The sequence below is a fragment of the Populus alba genome, chromosome 14 (genome assembly GCF_005239225.2).
Source record: "Populus alba chromosome 14, ASM523922v2, whole genome shotgun sequence".
In the NCBI taxonomy this organism is placed as follows: Eukaryota; Viridiplantae; Streptophyta; class Magnoliopsida; order Malpighiales; family Salicaceae; genus Populus; species Populus alba.
Genome location: NC_133297.1, coordinates 22,944,371 through 22,966,762, shown reverse-complemented (window position 1 = coordinate 22,966,762; position 22,392 = coordinate 22,944,371). Strand labels below are relative to the sequence as shown.

General features: G+C 39.4%; 1 protein-coding gene across 1 annotated transcript in view; it reads right to left on the bottom strand.

The window, feature by feature from the left end:
* LOC140954570 (uncharacterized) overlaps positions 1 to 22,392 on the bottom strand; it is a 93,696-nt gene that overhangs the window by 35,478 nt on the left and 35,826 nt on the right. The gene's annotated exons all lie outside the window — the stretch shown is intronic.

Genomic DNA, 22,392 nt, shown 5'->3' with positions numbered 1-22,392 from the left:
AATAATTTATTTTTTATTTTTCAATGTTTGATAACTTTAAAAATAGTTGATCAAGGAAAAAAAATATTTTGTAATAAAAAACATTGGTTTTAAAGAAAAAAAATGTTTTCCTTTCAGTTTTTTCTAGTAAATATTTTTTAAAATTTTTTTAAAAAACATTGAAATGTGTTGCGAACCATACAAACATGAAAACACAAACAAGATAGAATACACCCAAAAAATCCAAATCAGGTTTAATGATAGAAAATCTAACCCAGTAGTTATCTTGAACCAAAAAACCAAAGTTATTGGAATGAAACTCATACCCAACGATTATAATGAATCGCGAACGAGAAGTATAAGGAAAAATGTAACAACCCGGCTTTCCAAGCCCAAAACAACAGTAAATTTATTTATATATATATATATATATATATATAATACACATGGTGCCGGTAATCAAGGAACTTGAATCCTTACATCATCAAAATACAATCCATACAATCAACATTTCATTTAAAAGCGAATCTTACACAAACACATAATATTAAGGTTGCATGATTTGAAGTTCATATTAAAAATATATACATAGACATGAGTTTGCATTCTTATCCTACTAATAGCCATCACAATTTTAGACAAAAGGATCTAATAAAAGTTATACATTCATTACATTGATCCATACAAAATACATTGTGATTTAGAATGCATCTACATAATTCCTTGCAAAAGTAGGTTCCCGTGGATCGGGTTTCCTAGACATCTCGTCGGTGTGACGTCCCTGTAGCAGTACAAAACATTTAAGAGAATGAAAATACTTAATAATAATAATAATGGTAACTAACGGTCTGGCAATTAAATAAAGCATTAACATTTATAATTTCTTCATGTATTTGATATAACAACTAGTAGTACATATAGATACACAAGTTTTCGGATGTCATTCGCCGAAACTAGTCATTCATTTGTCCTGCCCATCATCCGGATTCCATAGCGAAAGCTGCGTCGCTGCCGATCCACAAATCGGCAGCAGAAACTGCATTGCTGCCGATCAAGGAATCGACAGCGAAAACTGGGTCGCTGCCGATTTCTGTATCGGCAGCGAATACTGCGTCGCTGCCGATCCAGAATCGGCAGCGAAAACTGCGTCGCTGTCGATTTCTGCATCGGCAGCGAAATCATTCCTTTATCCCGGCCATCCATTCGGACGCCATTAGCCAAAGCTAACCATTCTTTTTCCCGGCCATCCGTTTGGATGCCATTAGCCGAAGCTAATCACTCATTTGTCCCGGTCATCCGTTCAGATGCCATTACCCAAAGCTAATCAACTTTTAATCAACATTTAAGCGTTCGACAATTTAATATCGGTTCTAACAATATGGTAGTACTCAAGTTAAAATATTTCAAGATTCAACGTATGAAAAGAAAGGTGCAAGTCACCTACCTGCTCCACCTGTGGGTTGTTCCTGTCTTGATGATGGTCCAATCCCGACCGCACCACCTAAGACATCAATGGTCACAAATCAGCACAGTTGTATTTATTTTATTTTTGAATCATATTCATCATCACACTTATTTCAAGAGTTCATATGTTCACATTCAAGTGTTCCATATTTTACACCATCATATCATGAAATTGTTACTAGCATTTAAGTCATTCCTGCCTAGGAGGCTTATTGTAGAAATCGGCAGCGAGAACTGGTTCGCTGCGGGCTGCCCACTTCGGCAGCGAGAACTGGTTCGCCGCAGGCTGCCAGTTCGGCAGCAACACCTGTTTTGCTGTCGGCAGCCAGTTCGGCAGCGAAAACTGGTTCGCTGCAAGCTACCCAATTCGGCAGCGAGAATTGGTTCGCTGCAGGCTTCCAGTTCGGCAGCGAAAACTGCATCGCTGTTGGTGCCACAGTTTCGCTGCACAACACACAACTCGACAGCGAATATCAATTCGCTGCAGGAAGTTCAGTTTCGGCAGCGAAACAGAATTTCACTGCACAACACACAAATCAGCAACGAATATCAATTCGCTGTAGGAGGTTCAGTTGCTGCAGCGAAAAGGAATTTCGCTGCACAATACACAAATCGGCAGCGAATATCGATTCGTTGCAGGAGGTTCGGTTTCGGCAGCGAAACAGAATTTCGCTGCATGAGGTTCAGTTGCGGCAGCGAAACAGAATTCCGCTGCACAATACACAAATCGGCAGCGAATATTAATTCGCTGCAGAAGGCTCAGTTTTGGCAGCGAAACAGAGTTTTGTTACACAACACACAAATCGGCAGCGAAAATTAATTCGCTGCAGGAGGTTCAGTTTCGGCAGCGAAACAGAATTTCGCTGCACAACACACAAATCGGAACCGTCGATTTCAGCACATAATTCTTCAACAAAATCCAGCAACTACATCACAGTATAACACATTAATTTCAGCACACAACATCACAGCAGAACACATTAATTTCACCAACAACATCACAGCAGAACACATTAATTTCAGCACAACAACATCACAACAGAAACACATTAATTTCAGCAACAACATCACAGCAGAACACACACACACATGCATGCTGGCCTACCCTACTATGATTTGTTAGATGTTCTGATATTGACTTTATTTCACTTCTGTTTGCTAGTTCTCCTAGTTAATTTCAGTTTCCTTCATAGCTGGCTTAGGTCTTAGATCAATTTTTCTTAGGGTTTTTCTTCTTCATTTTCGTTTCTGATTCTTAAGGGAAAGAGGAAAGGAGTTTCATGACCCATACCTTCTGAATTTAACTAAGTTTGAGGAAGGTTTGACACTATTCTTTTCTCTACTCCTACTGGTTCTGCTCCTTCTTCTTCCTCTCACGTTTTCCAGTTCTCTTTTTCCTCTCCTCTATGCAGCTGCCCACTCCTCTCTCAAGGTCTCATCTCTCCCTCACAAGTTCACAAAGCATTCTCTACTGATTTGATTTAAGTTTCTGTTGTGAAAGGGGAAGGGAAGAACGACATGCAGCTGCTGGTTTGGGAAGAAGATGGATCATTCTCTCTCTTCTCCTTCTATTTATACTACCCATCAAAAGAAATGGGTTGTTTGGGGGTTGGTTTAGGTGTGTTCTTATCCTTGTTTTGGTTTATCTAAAACTAGTTTTACCCCTCCCTCCTAGCTTTGCGTCACTGTTTATTGAGAAATCGGCAGCTAAAACTGCATCGCTGCTGATTTCTGCCTCGGCAGCGAAAACTGCGTCGCTGCCGATCCAGAAATCGGCAGCAGAAACTGCGTCGCTGCCGATCAAGAAATGGGCAGCGAAAAACTGTGTCACTACCGATTTCTGTAGGCTCGTGCTGCCAAATCCAGAATCGCAGCGAAAACTACGTCGCTGCCAATTTCCGCATCGGCAGTGAAAACTGCATTCATCATCATCTCTCTCTCTCTCTCTCTCTCTCTATATATATATATATATATTTTCCTTTGGGTGTTTACATTCTCCCCTCTTAAATATGAATTTCGTCCTCGAAATTTAAGAAGTTTCACACTCCATACCTGGTTGTTCAAATAAATTGGGGTACTTTTTCCTCATCTCAGCCTCCCTCTCCCAAGTTTCCTCTTCTACTTGAGCATTTCACCATAAGATTCTAACGATGGGGATCTTTTTGCTCCGTAACTCCTTCACTTCTTGATCTAGTATCCTTATAGGCCTCAATTCCAGTGTTAAGTCTTCCTTGACTTCTACTGGGACCTGGGGTAGAACTCGGGCGGGGTCTACGTTAGTCTTCCTTAACAAGGAGACATGGAACACATCATGGATCCTGGCTAACTGTGGGGGAAAATCCACCTTGTAGGCTACTGGTCCAACTCGTTGTAAGATTTTGAAGGGTCCGATGAAACAGGGAGTTAACTTCCCTTTCAATCCAAACCGTAACATCTTCTTCCATAGGGCTACCTTTAGGAACACCTGGTCCCCCGTACTGAACTCGAGAGGTCTTCTCCTCACATCGGCATACTTCTTCTGTTTATCCTGTGCGACTTTGATGCGATCCCTGATAGTTCTCACTTTCTCCGTGGTGACTTGGACCAACTCTGCGCCATAGAACTTCCAGTCCCCAATTTCCTCCCAACACAAAGGAGTTCTGCACCTCCTACCATACAAGGCTTCATATGGGGCCATCCCTATTGTGGCTTGGTGACTATTGTTATACGTGAACTCCACCAATGCCATGTGTTCCTCCCAGTTTCCTCCAAATTCTAGCACACAAGCCCGTAATAGGTCTTCCAAGACTTGGATGACTCTTTCTGATTGGCCATCCGTTTGAGGGTGAAACGCAATGCTCATGTCCAATCTTTTCCCCAAGGCATGTTGTATGCTCGGCCAAAGTCGAGAGGTGAACCTGGGATCTTGATCTGATACAATGGACACCGGAATCCCATGAAGTCGTACCACCTCATTTATGTAGATCTTGGCAAGCTTGTCCACCGAGTCGGTCATCTTTATAGGCAAGAATAGTGTGGATTTCATCAACCGACCTACAATGACCCATATCGCATCATTTCCTTTTCTCCCTTTGAGAAATCCTGACACGAAATCCATGGTGATCATCTCCCACTTCCATTCTGGAATTTGTAATGGTTGTAATGGTCCCGCAGGCCTTTGGTGTTCAACCTTGACTTGTTGACATATCCCACACTTTGACACATACTCAAATATTTCCCTTTTCATATTAGGCCACTAATAGAGGTGTTTCAGGTCTCGATACATCTTAGTGCTGCCAGGATGTATGGAGAATTTGGACTCATGTGCTTCTTGTAGAACCATTCGTTTGACTGTTTCGTCATCAGACACGTACAACCGTTGTCCCATCTCAAGGATCCATCATCCGCTACTCGGAATTTCATTTCTACCCCGGCCTCCACATTCTTTCTTAATCTTGGACCCCACCTTGTCATGGAATTGGGCATGTAGTATCTGTTCTTGATACGTTGGTCGCACCACTAATTGGGCTACTAACCCACCTCTTGCATCAATTCCCAAATCTGCACCCAACTCTTTTAATTCTGCCAATTGCCGCTCCTTTCCCACTGTTAAGTTTCCCAAGGAGGCTTTATTTTTTTGACTGAGGGCATCTGCCACCACGTTTGCTTTCCCCGGGTGGTATTCTATGGTGCAATCATAATCCTTAATGAGCTTTATCCACCTTCTTTGTCGCATGTTCAACTCCTTTTGCGACATCAAATACTTCAGGCTCTTATGATCAGTAAAAATTTGGGTTCGAGACCCATACAAATAGTGTCTCCATATCCTCAAGGCAAATACTACAACTGCCAACTCTAGGTCGTGCACCGGGTAGTTCACCTCATGAGTCTTTAATTGCCTTGATGCATAGGCGATCACCTTCCCATGTTGCATCAAAACACACCCCAATACCTTCCCCGAGGCATCACTATATACCACAAAACCCTCGGTCCCTGAGGGGAGAGTTAACACTGGAGCAGTGGTGAGCCTTCTCTTCAATTCTTGGAAGCTTGCCTCATATTCTTCCGACCACACCCATTTCTTATCCTTCCTAGTTAGCTGGGTCAAAGGGGTTGCAATCAGGGAAAAACCTTCTATAAATCTCCGATAGTATCCTGCAAGTCCCAGGAAACTACTTATTTCAGTGACCGAAGTCGGTCTTTCCCATTTCAAGACTGCTTCAACTTTTTGGGGGTCGACAAAAACACCTTCGGTTGAGATGACATGTCCCAGAAACGTCACTCTTTTCAGCAAAATTCAAATTTACTCAGTTTTACATATAGCTGGTGATCTCTCAAGGTTTGTAAGGTTTGTCTCAAGTGTTCTTCGTGCTCCTCGAAAGAATTCGAGTACACCAGTATATCATCAATGAATACCACCACAAACTTATCCAGGTATGGTTGGAAAACCCGATTCATCAAATCCATGAAGAGGGTTGGGGCATTTGTCAACCCGAACGGTAACACCAAAAATTCATAGTGTCCGTAACGAGTTCTAAATGCGGTCTTTGCTACATCCGCTTCTTTAATCTTCATCTGATAGTACCCTGATCTCAGGTCTATCTTCGAAAATGCCCTCGCTCCCTTTAATTGGTCAAACAAATCATCTATCCGAGGTAACAGATACTTGTTTTTCATTGTTATTTTGTTCAACTGTCAATAGTCAATACAAAGTCTATGGGTTCCATCTTTCTTTCTTACAAATAGGACCGGTGCTCCCCAAGGAGAATTACTGGGCCGTATGAACCCTTTGTCTAATAATTCCTGTAATTGAATCTTTAACTCGTTCACTTCTGCTGGAGCCATCCGATACGGTTGTTGGGCTATGGGTGGGACTCCCGGAAAAGTGTCTATAGACACCTCTACCTCTCGCTCCGGGGGTAGTCCTGGTAGTTCTTCAGGAAACACATCTGGGAAATCCTTCACCACAGGAATATCCTTCAATTGTGGACCTTCATCATCAGAGTTTAAGATGTATGCGAGGTATCCCGTACATCCCTTTCTTAAAAGTTTTTGGGCTGTTACCACCGATATTAAAGCATTCAGTTTGAGAACTCTCTCTCCTTCAAAAGTCATTTTCTCGCCCTTAGGTGTTTGGAAAGTAACAGTTTTAGCATAACAATCTATTAGAGCCTTGTATTTACTCAACCAATTCATGCCTAATATTATGTCAAAATCATGCAGCTCTAAGGGAATCAAGTCTACTTCTGTTTCATACCCGGATAAACTAACCCCCACATCCACATATACAATATTTGTTTCAACCATGTTTCCCATTGGAGTTCCAATTACAAACCCCTTCTCTACTATTTCTACTTCCTTTCTCAATTTAGAGACAATTCTCTTAGCAATGAATGAGTGGGTGGCACCCGAATCAAACAACACATGCACATTAAAATCATTCAACAGTAGTGTACTTGCCACCACATCCGATGAAGCCCTGGCCTCCTCCTATGTCAGGTGGAAGACCCTCCCTGGGGTCCGATCATTTTGTGCCCTCAGCTTCCTTCGAATGGAGTTTGCCCCTGATTGAGAAGATCTCACTAGCCTATTAACGGTGACTGACTGCTGGTGGCTCTGACTGGGCTGTCTATAGCTCTGTACTTGTCCGGTGTTTCTTTTGGGGCAGTCCCTCTTATAATGACCTCTCCCACCACAGTAATGACACCCTTGGCTAAGATATTGGCAGTTCCTCCACCTATGACCCTCTCCTCTGCACACAAAGCATCGCCCAGGGGAAACTGAGCAGTCCCCAGGGTGTTTTTGTCCACATTTTACACAAAAAGGATAGTCAACACCCATGCGGTCACCGGTCCCAGTTGAAGAGTTTGCCCTTGAGTGCGACTGTCCAACCATCACTCTCCCACTTGACTGTTGGTGAGGCGGTAATATCAAACTCCCTTTTTTTCCGTACTGCTCAAACACTCCACTTTTTCCTTTCTTCAGGTGCGGTGGTCTGCCGCTGAAATAGTCCCTATCTCTCTTTTTGCTTATACCCTGATACCCCCCTTGGCTTTCTCCAATACATGCCTTTAGAGCTTGTGCAGCCTCAATCAACTCCCTCACCGATTTAAATCGTAAGGCGATCAATCCTTGTCTCAAATCTTGTCGTAAACCATCTCTCAACTTTTCAATCATATGTTCCTCTGTCGGTACATAATGTGGGGTGAACAATGAGAGGTCATGGGATCTCCTTTCGTACTCCAATACTGATATATCACCCTGTCTTAATGCCAAGAACTCTTGTTCTTTCACCTTGCGATGATACTTGGAATAAAACTGATTCTCAAACTCTATCTTAAAGTCACTCCAAGTTAGTGTCTCAGTCGCACACCTCAGCTGAATTGTTTCCCACCATGTCATGGCCCTATTAGACAGTAACTGGGTTGCACAATTTACCCTCAAACCCTCGGGTATGCTTATTTGAATCATTGTCTTTTCTACCTTCCTGATCCATCTTCCAACTATCTTTACATCTTGTTCCCCCATATACGGTTCACAGCCCATTTCCCTCATACTCTTGACTAGTCGCACTAGTGGCACCACATTATACATGGTCATGCTAGTCATAGGGGCTACTGGTGGAATCTGCATGGTGGGAGTTGTTTGTGCCGCTGAACTAGCCATGCCCTCCATCACTGATTTAACTATTTGTACAAGGAATCCCGCATCTACGTATTGTGGGGGCACACCAGTTGGAACAGTAGATGGTTGTGCTTCTGATCTTTCTCGCTACTCTGTTGCGACGGGGGGTGTTCCCTCTGTCTGATTAGGCATCGAGCCTTCCCCCGCCACCGTATCTTCCCCCTGCAAGGTTTCGGGTGGTATTATCGGAGCATGAGATGCCGTATCATCCAAGGGATCTTCGTCTTGCCAACCTTGGGCACCTCGGTTCATGCCCCTCCTTTCTAAGGAGGGCGGTTCAGTTCGTGTCCCTTGTCGGGTGCGTACCATCATGAAATTCATCACAACAACACATTTATTAATGATCCTCAAGATCCATACCAAGTGCTCTGATACCAACTGTAACAACCCGACTTTCTAAGCCCAAAACAACAGTAAATATATATATATATATATATATATATATATTTAATACACATGGTGCTGGTAATCAAGGAACTTGAATCCTCACATCATCAAAATACAATCCATACAATCAACATTTCATTTAAAAGCGAATCTTACACAAACACATAATATTAAGATTGCATGATTTGAAGTTCATATTAAAAATATATACATAGACATGAGTTTGCATTCTTATCCTACTAATAGCCATCACAATTTTAAACAAAAGGATCTAATAAAAGTTATACATTCAATACATTGATCCATACAAAATACATTGCGATTTAGAATGCAACTACATAATTTCTTGCAAAAGTAGGTTCCCGTGGATCGGGTTTCCTAGACATCTCATCGGTGTGACATCCCTGCAGCAGTACAAAACATTTAAGAGAATGCAAATACTGAATAATAATAATAATGGTAACTAACGGTCTGGCAATTAAATAAAGCATTAACATTTATAATTTCTTCATGTATTTGATATAACAACTAGTAGTACATATAGATACACAAGTTTTCGGATGCCATTCACCGAAACTAGTCATTCATTTGTCCCGGCCATCCATCCGGATTCCATAGCGAAAGCTGCGTCGCTGCCGATCCACAAATCGGCAGCAGAAACTGCATTGCTGCCGATCAAGGAATCGGCAGCGAAAACTGGGTCGCTGCCGATTTCTGTATCGGCAGCGAAGACTGCGTCACTGCCGATCCAGAATCGGCAGTGAAAACTGCGTCGCTGCCGATCTAGAATGGGCAGCAGAAACTGCGTCGCTGCCGATTTCTGTATCGGCAGCAAAAACTGGGTTGTTGCCGATTTCTGTATCGGCAGCGAACACTGCGTCGCTGCCGATCTAGAATCGACAGCGGAAACTGGGTCGCTGCCGATTTCTTTATTGGCAGGGAAAACTGGGTTGCTGCCGATTTCTGTATTGGCAGCGAATACTGCGTCGCTCCGATCCAGAATCGGCAACGGAAACTGTGTAGCTACCGATTTCTACATCGGCAGCGAAATCATAAAGGTGCAGCAAAATCATTCCTTTATCCCGGCCATCCATTCAGACGCCATTAGCCAAAGCTAATCATTCTTTGTCCCGGCCATCCATTTGGATGCCATTAGCCGAAGCTAATCACTCATTTGTCCCAGTCATCTGTTCGGATGTCATTACCCAAAGCTAATCAACCTTTAATCAACATTTAAGCGTTCGACAATTTAATATCGGTTCTAACAATATGGTAGTACTCAAGTTAAAATATTTCAAGATTCAACGTATGAAAAGAAAGGTGCAAGTCACCTACCTGCTCCACCTGTGGGTTGTTCCTGTCTTGATGATGGTCCAATCCCGACCGCACCACCTAAGACATCAATGGTCACAAATCAGCACAATTGTATTTATTTTATTTTTGAATCATATTCATCATCACACTTATTTCAAGAGTTCATATGTTCACATTCAAGTGTTCCATAGTTTACACCATCATATCATGAAATTGTTACTAGCATTTAAGTCATTCCTGCCTAGGAGGCTTATTGTAGAAATCGGCAGCGAGAACTGGTTCGCTGCGGGTTGCCCACTTCGGCAGCGAGAACTGGTTCGTCGCAGGCTGCCAGTTCGGCAGCGACAACTGTTTCGCTGCCGGCAGCCAGTTCGGCAGCAAAAACTGGTTCGCTGCAGGCTGCCCAATTCGGCAGCGAGAAGTGGTTCGTTGCAGGCTGCCAGTTCGGCAGTGAAAACTGCATCGCTGTTGGTGCCACAGTTTCGCTGCACAACACACAAATCGGCGGCGAATATCAATTCGCTGCAGGAAGTTCAGTTGCGGCAGCGAAACAGAATTTCGCTACACAATACACAAATCGGCAGCGAATATCGATTCGTTGCAGGAGGTTCGGTTTCGGCAGTGAAACAAAATTTCGCTGCAGGAGGTTCAGTTGCGGCAACGAAACAGAATTCCGCTGCACAATACACAAATCGGCAGCGAATATTAATTCGTTGCAGAAGGCTCAGTTTTGGCAGCGAAACAGAGTTTCGTTGCACAACACACAAATCGGCAGATTCGCTGCAGGAGGTTCGGTTGCGGCAACGAAACAAAATTTTGCTGCACAACACACAAATCAGAACCATCGATTTCAGCACATAATTCTTCAACAAAATTCCAGCAACAACATCACAGCAGAACACATTAATTTCAGCACAACAACTTCACAGCAGAAACACATTAATTTCAGCAACAACATCATAGCAGAACACATTAATTTCAGCACAACAACATCACAGCAGAACACATTAATTACCCCAGCAGAACACACACACACATGCATGCTGGCCTACCCCATAGTTAAAGCCAACCCTCTACTATGATTTGTTAGATGTTCTGAAATTGACTTTATTTCACTTCTGTTTGCTAGTTCTCCTAGTTAATTTCAGTTTCCTTCATAGCTGGCTTAGGTCTTAGATCAATTTTTCTTAGGGTTTTTCTTCTTCATTTTCGTTTCTGATTCTTAAGGGAAAGAGGAAAGGAGTTTCATGACCCATACCTTCTGAATTTAACTAAGTTTGAGGAAGGTTTGACACTATTCTTTTCTCTACTCCTACTGGTTCTGCTCCTTCTTCTTCCTCTCATGTTTTCCAGCTCTCTTTTTCCTCTCCTCTATGCAGCTGCCCACTCCTCTCTCAAGGTCTCATCTCTCCCTCACAAGTTCACAAAGCATTCTCTACTGATTTGATTTAAGTTTCTGTTGTGAAAGGGGAAGGGAAGAACGACATGCAGCTGCTGGTTTAGGAGAAGATGGATCATTCTCTATCTTCTCCTTCTATTTATACTACCCATCAAAAGAAATGGGTTGTTTGGGGGTTGGTTTAGGTGTGTTCTTATCCTTGTTTTGGTTTATCTAAAACCAGTTTTACCCCTCCCTCCCAGCTCTGCGTCATTGTTGATTGAGAAATCGGCAGCGAAAACTACATTGCTGTCGATTTCTGCCTCGGCAGCGAAAACTGCGTCGCTGCCGATCCAGAAATCGGCAGCGAAAAACTGTGTTGCTGCCGATTTCTGTATCGGAGTGAAGGTTGTGTCGCTGCCAAATCCAGAATCGGCAGCGAAAACTACGTCGCTGCCGATTTCCGCATCGGCAGCGAAAACTGCATTCATCATCATCTCTCTCTCTCTATATATATATATTTTTTTTTTCTTTGGGTGTTTACAAAAAATATCACAAAGATTATTAATCTTTAATAAGTTCAAATCAATTTAATGAATAATCAAAGTATGAGTCTCAAGTTTGAACTTGTTCTTCCTTTTAGAATGGTATTTATAACAAATAAAACAACCATGTCCTAATGGAATAATGTTATGAACATAAGAACTAAATAAAATACATAAAGCTTGAATATAATAAAATAAAAATCTTAATTCTAACTTGGTTGTCATAAATAAACTCCATAAGAATGATTGAAAAAATCCACCTTTATATAGGAAGTTGTGTAGCTAAACTTGACTAAGGCTGCCAAGTTTGAGTCCTTGCAAAAGTATGTTGAATTGTTGATATTGTTTCTTGGAATTCAAAGGATGTTGCCAACAAACTTTCAATATTTGCAAAGTATGTCAAATGAATGATTATGATTCCTTCAAGTCAAAGTTATGCTGCCAAACTTTGATTCTCTTATTTTCTCACAATAATCATCAGCTTTCATGCCCAAAACCCACTTCCCATCAAGACAAATCTTTTCATCAACAAGTAAATGAATCAATTATAATTGAGTTAATGAATTAAAGTCATAAATGATCTCAAATGGTAAGAAATTAGTAGTAGAATACACACTATAATTATAAGCAAATTCAATGAATAGAGAGCAACCTTCCCAATTCATAAGATTCTTTTGAATGACAATACATAAAAGTGTAATTAAATTCATGTTGACTATTATTTGACCATCAGTTTGTGGATGACAAGTTATCGAAAATAAAAACTTAGTTCTCATCTTCCCCATAAAACCTTCCAAAAGTAGTTAAGAAACTTAGTATCTCTCTAAATAATAAATTAACAATATTGGTTGCATCATCAGTTTTATGATATTCTATTAAATGCATCATCTTAGAAAATCTATCAACAACTACAAATATAAAGTCCCTACCCCTTTTCTACCTAGATAAATGACACGACCAAAAGCTTGATGTCTTCTCCCAAGTGCAGAAGTGTCGAAGTAATAAATAACCCGGCAAGACCGGGGTCGAAGCACAAAGAGGTTAATTGTATAAATTATAAATAACAAGACAACAACAACAACAACAACAACAACAACAACAACAACAACAACAATAATAACAATAATAATAATAATTGTAAACACCCAAATGAAAATATATATATTTAGAGAGAGAGAGAGAGATGATGATGAATACAGTTTTCGCTGCCGATGCAGAAATCGACAGCGACACAGTTTTCGCTGCCGATTCTGGATTTGGCAGCCGCGCAGTTTCGCTGCCGATGCAGAAATCGGCAGCGACGCAGTTTTCGCTGCCGATGCAGAAATCGGCAGCGACGCAGTTTTCACCGCCGATTCTGGATTTGGCAGCGACGCGGATTTCGCTGCCGATTCTGGATTTGGCAGCGACGCAGATTTTGCTGCCGATGCAGAAATCGGCAGCGACGCAGTTTTCGCTGCCGATGCAGAATTCGGCAGCGATGCAGTTTTCGCTGCCGATTTCTCAATCAGCAGTGATGCAGAGCTGGGAGGGAGGGGTAAAACTGGTTTTAGATAAACCAAACAAGGATAAGGATACACCTAAACCAACCCCCAAACAACCCATTTCATTTGATGGGTAGTATAAATACAAAGAGGGGAGAGAGAATGACCCATCTTCTTCCCAAACCAGCAGCTGCATGCATTCTTCCCTTCCCCTTTCACAACAGAAACGTGAATCAAACTAGTAGAGATTAACTTGTGAGCTTGTGAGGGAAAGATGAGATCTTGAGAGAGGAGTGGGCAGCTGCATAGAGGAGAGGAAAAAGAGAGCTGGAAAACGTGAGAGGAAGAAGAAGGAGGAGAACCAGCAGCTGAAGATAAAAGAATAGTGTCAAACCTTCCTCAAACTTAGTTAAATTAAGGAGGTATGGGTCATGAAACTCCCTTTCCTCTCCCCCTTAAGATCAAAAACGAAAATGAAGAAGAAAAACCCTAAGAAAAATTGATCTAAGACCTAAGCTAGCTATGAGGGAAACTGAAATTAACTAGGAGAACTAGCAAACAGAAGTGAAATAAAGTCAATTTCAGAACATCTAACAATTATGGTAGAAGGCTGGCTTTAACTATGGGGTAGGCCAGCATGCATGTGTGTGTGTTCTGCTGAAATTTAATGCTTTCTGCTGTGATGTTGCTGCTGGAATTAATGTGTTTTTCTGTGATGATTGTTGCTGAAATCAATGTGTTCTGCTGTGATGTTGTTGCTGAAATTTAATGTTTTCTGCTGTGACGTTGCTGCTGGAATTAATATGTTCTGCTGTGATGATTGTTGCTGAAATTAATGGGTTTTGCTGTGATCATTGTTGCTGAAATTAATGTGTTTTGCTGTGATGTTGTTGCTGAAATTTAATGTGTTATGCTGTGATGTTGTTGCTGAAATTTAATGTGTTCTGCTGTGATGTTGTTGCTGGAATTTTTGTTGAAGAACTATGTGCTGAAATTGATGGTTCCGAATTGTGTGTTGCGCAGCGAAATTCTGTTTCGTTGCCGCAACCGAACCTCCTGCAGCGAATCGATATTCGCTGCCGATTTGTGTATTGCGCAGCGAAATTCTGTTTCGCTGCCGCGACGGAACCTCCTGCAGCGAATTGATATTCGCTGCCGAATTGTGTGTTGCGCAGCGAAATTCTGTTTCGCTGCCGCAACCGAACCTCCTGCAGCGAATCGATATTCGCTGCCGATTTGTGTGTTGCGCAGCGAAATTCTGTTTCGCTGCCGCAACTGAACCTCCTGCAGCGAAATTCTGTTTCGCTGCCGAAACCGAACCTCCTGCAGCGAATCGATATTCGCTGCCGATTTGTGTATTGCGCAGCGAAATTCTGTTTCGCTGCCGCAACTGAACCTCCTGCAGCGAAATTCTGTTTCGCTGCCGAAACCGAACCTCCTGCAGCGAATCGATATTCGCTGCCGATTTGTGTATTGTGCAGCAAAATTCTGTTTCGGTGCCGCGACTGAACCTCCTGCAGCGAATTGATATTCGCTGCCGAATTGTGTGTTGTGCAGCGAAATTCTGTTTCGCTGCCGCAACTGAACTTCCTGCAGCGAATTGATATTCGCTGCCGAGTTGTGCGTTGTGCAGCGAAACTGTGGCACCAACAGCGATGCAGTTTTCGCTGCCGAACGGGCTGCCAGCAGCGAAACAGTTGTCGCTGCCGAACTGGCAGCCTGCAGCGAACCAGTTCTCGCTGCCGAATTGGGCAGCCCGCAGCGAACCAGTTCTCACTGCCGATTCCTACTATAAGCCTCCTAGGCAGGAATGATTTAAATGCTAGTAACAATTTCATGATATGATGGTGTAAAATATGGAACACTAGAATATGAACTCTTGAAATAAGTGTGATGATGAATATGATTAAAAAATAAAATAAATACAACTGTGCTGATTTGTGACCATTGATGTCTTAGGTGGTGCGGTCGGGATTGGACCATCATCAAGACAGGAACGACCCACAGGGTGGAGCAGGTAGGTGACTTGCACCTTCCTTTTTCTTACGTTGAATCTTGAAATATTTTAACTTGAGCACTATCATATTGTTAGAACCGATATTAGATTGTTGAACGCTTAAATGTTGATGAAGGATTGATTAGCTTCGGCTAATGGCATCCGAACGGATGGCCGGGATAAAGAATGATTAGCCTTGGCTAATGGCGTCCGAATGGATGGCCGGGATGAAGGATTGATTAGCTTCGGCTAATGGCATCCGAACGGATGGCCGGGATAAAGAATGATTAGCTTTGGCTAATGGCGTCCGAATGGATGGCCGGGATGAAGGACTGATTAGCTTCGGCTAATGGCATCCAAACGGATGGATGGCCGGGATAAAAGAGGGACTCCGCTGCCGATGCAGAAATCGGCAGCGACGCAGTTTCTGCTGCCGATTCTGGATCGGCAGCGACACTGTATTCACTGCCGATACAGAAATCGGCAGTGACCTAGTTTTCGCTGCCGATACAGAAATCGGCAGCGACGCAGATTCCGCTGCCGATTCTGGATCGGCAGCGACGCAGATTCCGCTGCCGATACAGAAATTGGCAGCGACGCAGATTGCGGTGCCGATTGTGGATCGACAGCGACGCAGATTCCGCTGCCGATTCTGGATCGGCAGCGACACAGTTTTCGCTGCCGATTCCTTGATCGGCAGCAATGCAGTTTCTGCTGCCGATTTTGGGATCGGCAGAAAATCGGCAGCGACACAACTTTTGTCATGGAATCCGGATGGATGGCCGACACAAATGAATGACTAGTTTTAGCGAACGGCATCCGAAAACTTGTGTATCTATATGTACTACTTGTTGTTATAGCAAATACATGAAGAAATTATAATTGTTAATGCTTTACATAATTGCCAAACCGTTAGTTACCATTCTTATTATTATTAAGTGTTTGCATTCTCTTAAATGTTTGTACTGCTGCAGGGACTTCACACCAACGAGATGCCTAGGAAACCCGATACACGGGAACCTACTTTTGCAAGGAATTATATAGATGTATTTTAAATCACAATGTATTTTGTAGGGATCAATGTACTGAATGTATAACTTTTATTAGATCCTTTTTGTTTAAAATTGTGATGACTATTAGTAGGTTAAGACTGCAAACTCATGTCTATGTATATATTTTTAATATGAACTTCAAATCAAGCAACCTTAATATTACGTGTTTGTGTAAGTTTCACTTTGAAATGAAATGTTGATTGTATGGATTGTATTTTGATGATGTGAGGATTTAGATCCATTGATTGCCGGCACCATGTGGATTGAATGCATATATAAAAAAAAAAAAAATTACTGTGTTTTGGGCTTGTAAAGCCGGGTTGTTACAATAATAATAATAATAATACTCAGTACGTGGCGTTGTTACACCTGAGAATGATCTAAAAGATCAGGTCACAGGTTTCCAACCTATATACTGAGTTTATGAAAAGATCAAAGAGATATATTATATAATATAAACAAAATGTAAATAATAATAATAATAATAATAATAATAGTAGTAGTAGTAGTAGTAGTAGTAGTAGTAGTAGTAGTAGTAGTAATAAAAGAAGAAGAAGATGAAGAAATTAATGAGAACTTTGAGATGAAAGATTAATGTAAGGATTAAACAATGATAAAAATAAATGTCAAGGTTAGAGGATCCACTAATGGTACTTCAAACAAGTATAGTATAAATTCTTATTACTCAATTGGAAACCATACATAAATGAGGTTCCAATCAGATTATAAATTGTTAACATGATTACATTAGTTATCTTATTCGAATAAAACTAATACTTGTAAATGTTGGCAGACATTCATGATTATAACTTATGTTAACAATAAATTAAGTTCTTTTCATAGCTTAGGTGTCGGTTATACCATACAGTATGGGCTATGAAAGTACCAAGTATTTGTTGTACCAAGTGTTATACAACATAAATCTAGATTAACCATTTAACAAACAAAGTATTAAAAGTGAACAAGATAACAAATATAAAACATGTTAGTATCCAACGTTAAGGTCCATGTTAAGTTTATATTATACTTATTCTTACACCATTAGTGTACCCTTTTCACCTTGACATAATTAACTTAGCTAAACATAATGAAAGAAAGAAACATAAATGAACAAGATAAGAACATAAATGAGAAAGAAGTTAACTAAGTAAAGGAAAGGAAATGAAGTGCATAAACTTGATATTAATGAAAGCAAAACATAAGCAATACAAAGAGAGAAAGCAAGAGCATGATCTTGATCTGGAAACCAAGATGCCTCAATACATGGTAAGTGCCTCCTTTTATAGGCCAAAATTTGGAACTATTGATTTGTTGACTAATTGATGAGTAGGTGGCCACATCTTGACTTGGTGACAATCCTTATCTTCTTGTCTGAACAAGACGTCATTGCTAACATCATAATTTGCCCAGAATCCTTAGGGATGTTCTAGAAAATTGTCTCAGCTTTCCAACAAAAAAAAAAATGAGGTCATTTGGACTTCTAGAACTCAAGATATGGGCTGAACACTAAATAGTGTTTGGGTTGCAAGACAGCTTCGGACTTCTTCGTTGTTCCTTCAATTTGGACTTCAAAATGGCCTTTTAAAATCTTGGGCTTCCATGAAATTTGTAGGCCTTTGTCTTACCTTTTCATCCATATAAAATGGACCTAAATCCGAGATCTAGAGCTCTAGATATGATCCAATTACCGAGCAATGTTCCGGTTTGGACTGCACCAGCATCTCTTTTCTAAGTTTGGCCATCTCTTTGTCCTTTCACTTTCAATACTTAAACTCATCATTCAATCCTTTTATTTATATAATCATTTTTCACTTGAAGTATCAATAAATCCTTAACCAGAGCATGTTTTTATAATAATATGTCTAATAATCAAGGTTGTCAATTCTGTTTCGGTAGGTGTTGTGTTTTTTCAATTGGAATGGAATGTTTCAGTTTCGAAGTGTTTCTGCGTGCTGTTTTGGGGTTTTATATATATATATATATGTGTGTGTGTGTGTGTGTGTGAAACAAACATAATTCAAATTCAAGATAAATTAATTATAAATTATGCAATACAAACACAATGTCAAACAAATATAATTTCAAATTTAAAATATTTATAAATAGTCAAGATTAAATAGATCTTTAACTTAAAGTAATTTAACTTAAAAAAAATATCAAAATATTATGAAATTAAAATGTTTTAACATAAATATTTTAAATATAAAGCTAGGTCAATGTTATCAAGGCTAATGAGATTTAAAGCATCCCTTGTTTTGCTCAAATTCCTACAAAGTATAAACTTGAAAAAAAAAACAACATGAATATAAACAATATATATTAGTGATAAATCTAATTTTAAAAAATTAATATCATTGTTAATGAAAATAGTAATAACAATTTTCAATATTATTATTAATATCATTGTTATTGAAAATAGTAATGAAAAAGAGCTTTTTATACTTGGGTGGTTTAATTAATTAAATTAAACAAAGTTCAATTAGATTCAATGGCTTTTCAAGACCGGAATGGAACATGTGGAATGAAACCGGAACATTCCAGAAGGAATTTAGTCAAAAAATCCGGAATGGACCGAGATTTGAAATGAGATGAAAATTGTTCCGTTTTGTTTTGTTTTTTTGAATTGGTATGAAATGTTTCAGTCATTCCGGACAAAACAGAATGAAATTGACAACCTTGCTAATAATATAAGATACCTTTAATTTATGATAAATGTTCATCTTAAATGTAGGCTTATCACATAAATCAAAGGATTGATTGATGAGTTTAGCTACTAAAATTGAGAAGACAAAGAGAGGGCTAAGTTTAGAAAAGAGATGCTGGTTCAGTCCAAACTAGAACACCATTTCGTTATTGGATCATAACTAGAGCTATAGAACTTGGATTTATGTCTGGTTTATATGTATAAAAAGCTAAGATATAGGCCTAAAACATTCACGAGGAGTCCAAGATTTAAAAGTGCCATTTTCAGGTTCAAATGGTAGCAACCACAGAGAAGTCAAAATATGTCATGCAGCCTAGACACTGTTCAGTGTTCAACCCATATCTCGAGTTCTAGAAGTCCAAATGAGTCGATTCTTGATTCTTTGGAAAGCTGAGATAATTTCCCTGAACTTTCATGAAGACTATCTATTCAAATTCTAATGTTAGCAATAACGTGTTGTTTAGACAAGATAAGGATTGTCACCAAGTTAAGATGTGACCACCCACTCAACAATTAGTTATCAAATCAATAGTTCTGAATTTTGGCCTATAAAAGGAGGCATTTGCCATGCATTTAGGCATCCTGGTTTTCAGATCAAGATCATTTTCATACTTGCTTTCTTTCTTTGTATTTTTAATGTTCTTGTTTTATTTCATGTTATAGTTTTATTAATATCTTTTTTTTTTAATCAAATGTAAGAATTATATAGATAAAAAACAAGCTGGAGGCCAACAGTACATATGTACAGATATAAGCATCCAAGAAGAACACACTCCTTTGGATAGAAGGGAACATGCTCCCTTGAACAAAACATACAGGCCACATGCCTAACAAAATAACAAGGAAACAAACACCTTTGAACAGATTGAAACTAGTAGACACAATACTACCAGCAACGATGAGGCCAACAGGAAGCCTAAAACTACATTACCATGAGACCCTGCATACTCCAAAACCGACATCTACTTCCAGAGGAGTTATAGACAGTAATAGGTGAGAAGCTATACACAAGCTACCATTGGCTATTATGATTATCAGCCATCCCCTGCGGGTGAGGATACATAGGAAAGGGAGGCCCTTCTATTATCAGCATTCAATATTGGGGGTGCTTGACAAGAGGTAGACCTTGAAACCACATTGATACTAGTTAAGATCCCTACACTTGGTGGATCAACTGCACCAGCACAGATGGGTGGAGTTGTTTCTATACTTGGGTTCATAACAATTTCTGCATCAGCTATAATGACTTCCTTCCCTTTAGGGGTGTTACAAATGTGTTTATTTGCTTTCCGCCTAGATTCAACTGTAGTCCATCCTGCAGAAGTATCATAAAGGGTCAATACATTATCCTTAGTAATTGTTTCTGTAGGTTCAATAGAAGGAACTGGGACTATTGGAGAAGTAGTTTGTTGTTGCTCCCTAATATGAGTTGGCAAAGTTTAAGGGCCCAGAAGTCCAAGAACGCTCCCTTTCCCAGTTTGCATAGTTTCATTAATATCTTATTTATGCCTTTCATTTCCTTTACTATACTTATATAATTATGTTCTCATCTTGTTTATTTATGTTTCTCTTCTTCATAATGTTTAACTAAGTTTAATATGTCAAGGTGAAAAGGTTTCACTAATAGTGTTAGGATATGTATAATATAAACTCAATATGGACTTCAATGCTTACATCCAAGAAAGTTTGCTATTAACATGTCTTATTATTTTTATCTTATTAATTCTTAATACCTTACTTGTTAAATGGTTAATCTAGATTTGTATTGTATAACACTTGGTATAATAAATGCTTAATCACTCATAACCAATTGTATGGTATAACCGACACTTATGCTATGAAAGGAACTTGATTTGTTGTTAATGATTAGTACTTAAAAGTGCATTTTTATCAAGGTTTTATATCATCATTTTGCACTTGAAGTATCAATAACTCCTTAACTAAAGCATGTTTTATAATAACATACCTAATAATATAAGATGCCTTTAATTTATGGTAAATTTTCATCTTAAATGCAGGCCTATCACATAAATGAAAGGATTGATTGATGAGTTTAAGTATTCAAATTGAAAGGACAAAGAGAGGGCCAAATTTAGAAAAGAGATGTTGGTGTAGTCCGAATTGGAACATTGTTCGGTAATTGGGTCATATCTCGAGTTCTGGATGTCCAAATGACCTCAAATTTTTGGACAAATTCGGTAAGACATAGGCCTACAACTTTCATGTGGAGTCTAAGATTTAAAAAGGTCATTTTCAAGTCCAAATTATAGCAACAACGGAGAAGTTCGAATCTGTCCTGCAGCCCAGACATTGTTCAGTGTTTAGCCCATATCTTGAGTTCTAAAGGTCCAAATGACCTCAATTGTTTTTTCTAGAAAGATAAGACAATTTCCTATAACTTTCATGCATACAGGTGGTTCCAATTCTGATGCTAGCAATGATATTTTATTCAGACAAGAAGATAAGGATTTTCACCAAGTCAAGATTGGCCACCCACTCAACAATTAATCATCAAATCAATAGTTCCAAATTTTGGCCTATAAAAGGAGGCATTTGCCATGTATTTAGGGGCTTGGTTGTTCAAATTAAGAAATTGCTCTTGCTCTCTCTTTTATCATATTTTTTTTTGTAATTCTTAAGTTTTGCTTTCATTAATATCTTGTTTATGCTTTTCATTTCCTTTCCTTTACTTAGTTAACCTGTATCTTATGTATGTTCTTATTTTGTTTATTTATGTTTCTCTTCTTCATTATATGTAGCTAAGTTTATTATGTCAAGGTGAAAAGGTTACACTAATGGTGTAAGAATAAGTATGGTGTAAACTCAACATGGACCTTAATGTTTAATATTAGCATGTCTTATCTTTTTATCTTACTAATTCTTAATACCTTGCTTGTTAAATGGTTAATTTAGATTTGTGTTGTATAACACTTGATACAACAAATGCTTAGCACTCTCATAGCCCAACCATATGGTATTACTTACACTTTTGCTATGAAAGGAACTTGATTTGTTGTTAACATAAGTTAGCATCATGATTTCCTGACAATATTTAAAAGTTTGGTGTTACTTAAATAAGATAATTAATATGATCATGTTAACAATTTATAATGAGCTATTAATGACAAATCATCCGATTGGAACCTCCTTTGTGTGTGGTTTCTAGTTGAATAATAAGAGTTTATACTATACTTGTTTGAAATACAATTAGTGGATCCTCTAACTTTAACATTTGTTTTTATAATTGTTTAATCCTTACATTAATCTTCTATATCAAAGTTCTCATCAACTTCTTCTTCTTTATTATTATTATTATTATTATTATTATTATAGTTATTATTATTACTATTATTGTTGTTGTTGTTGTTGTTGTTGTCTATAATTTATACAATTAACCTCCCTGTGGTTTGACCCCGGTCTTGCCAG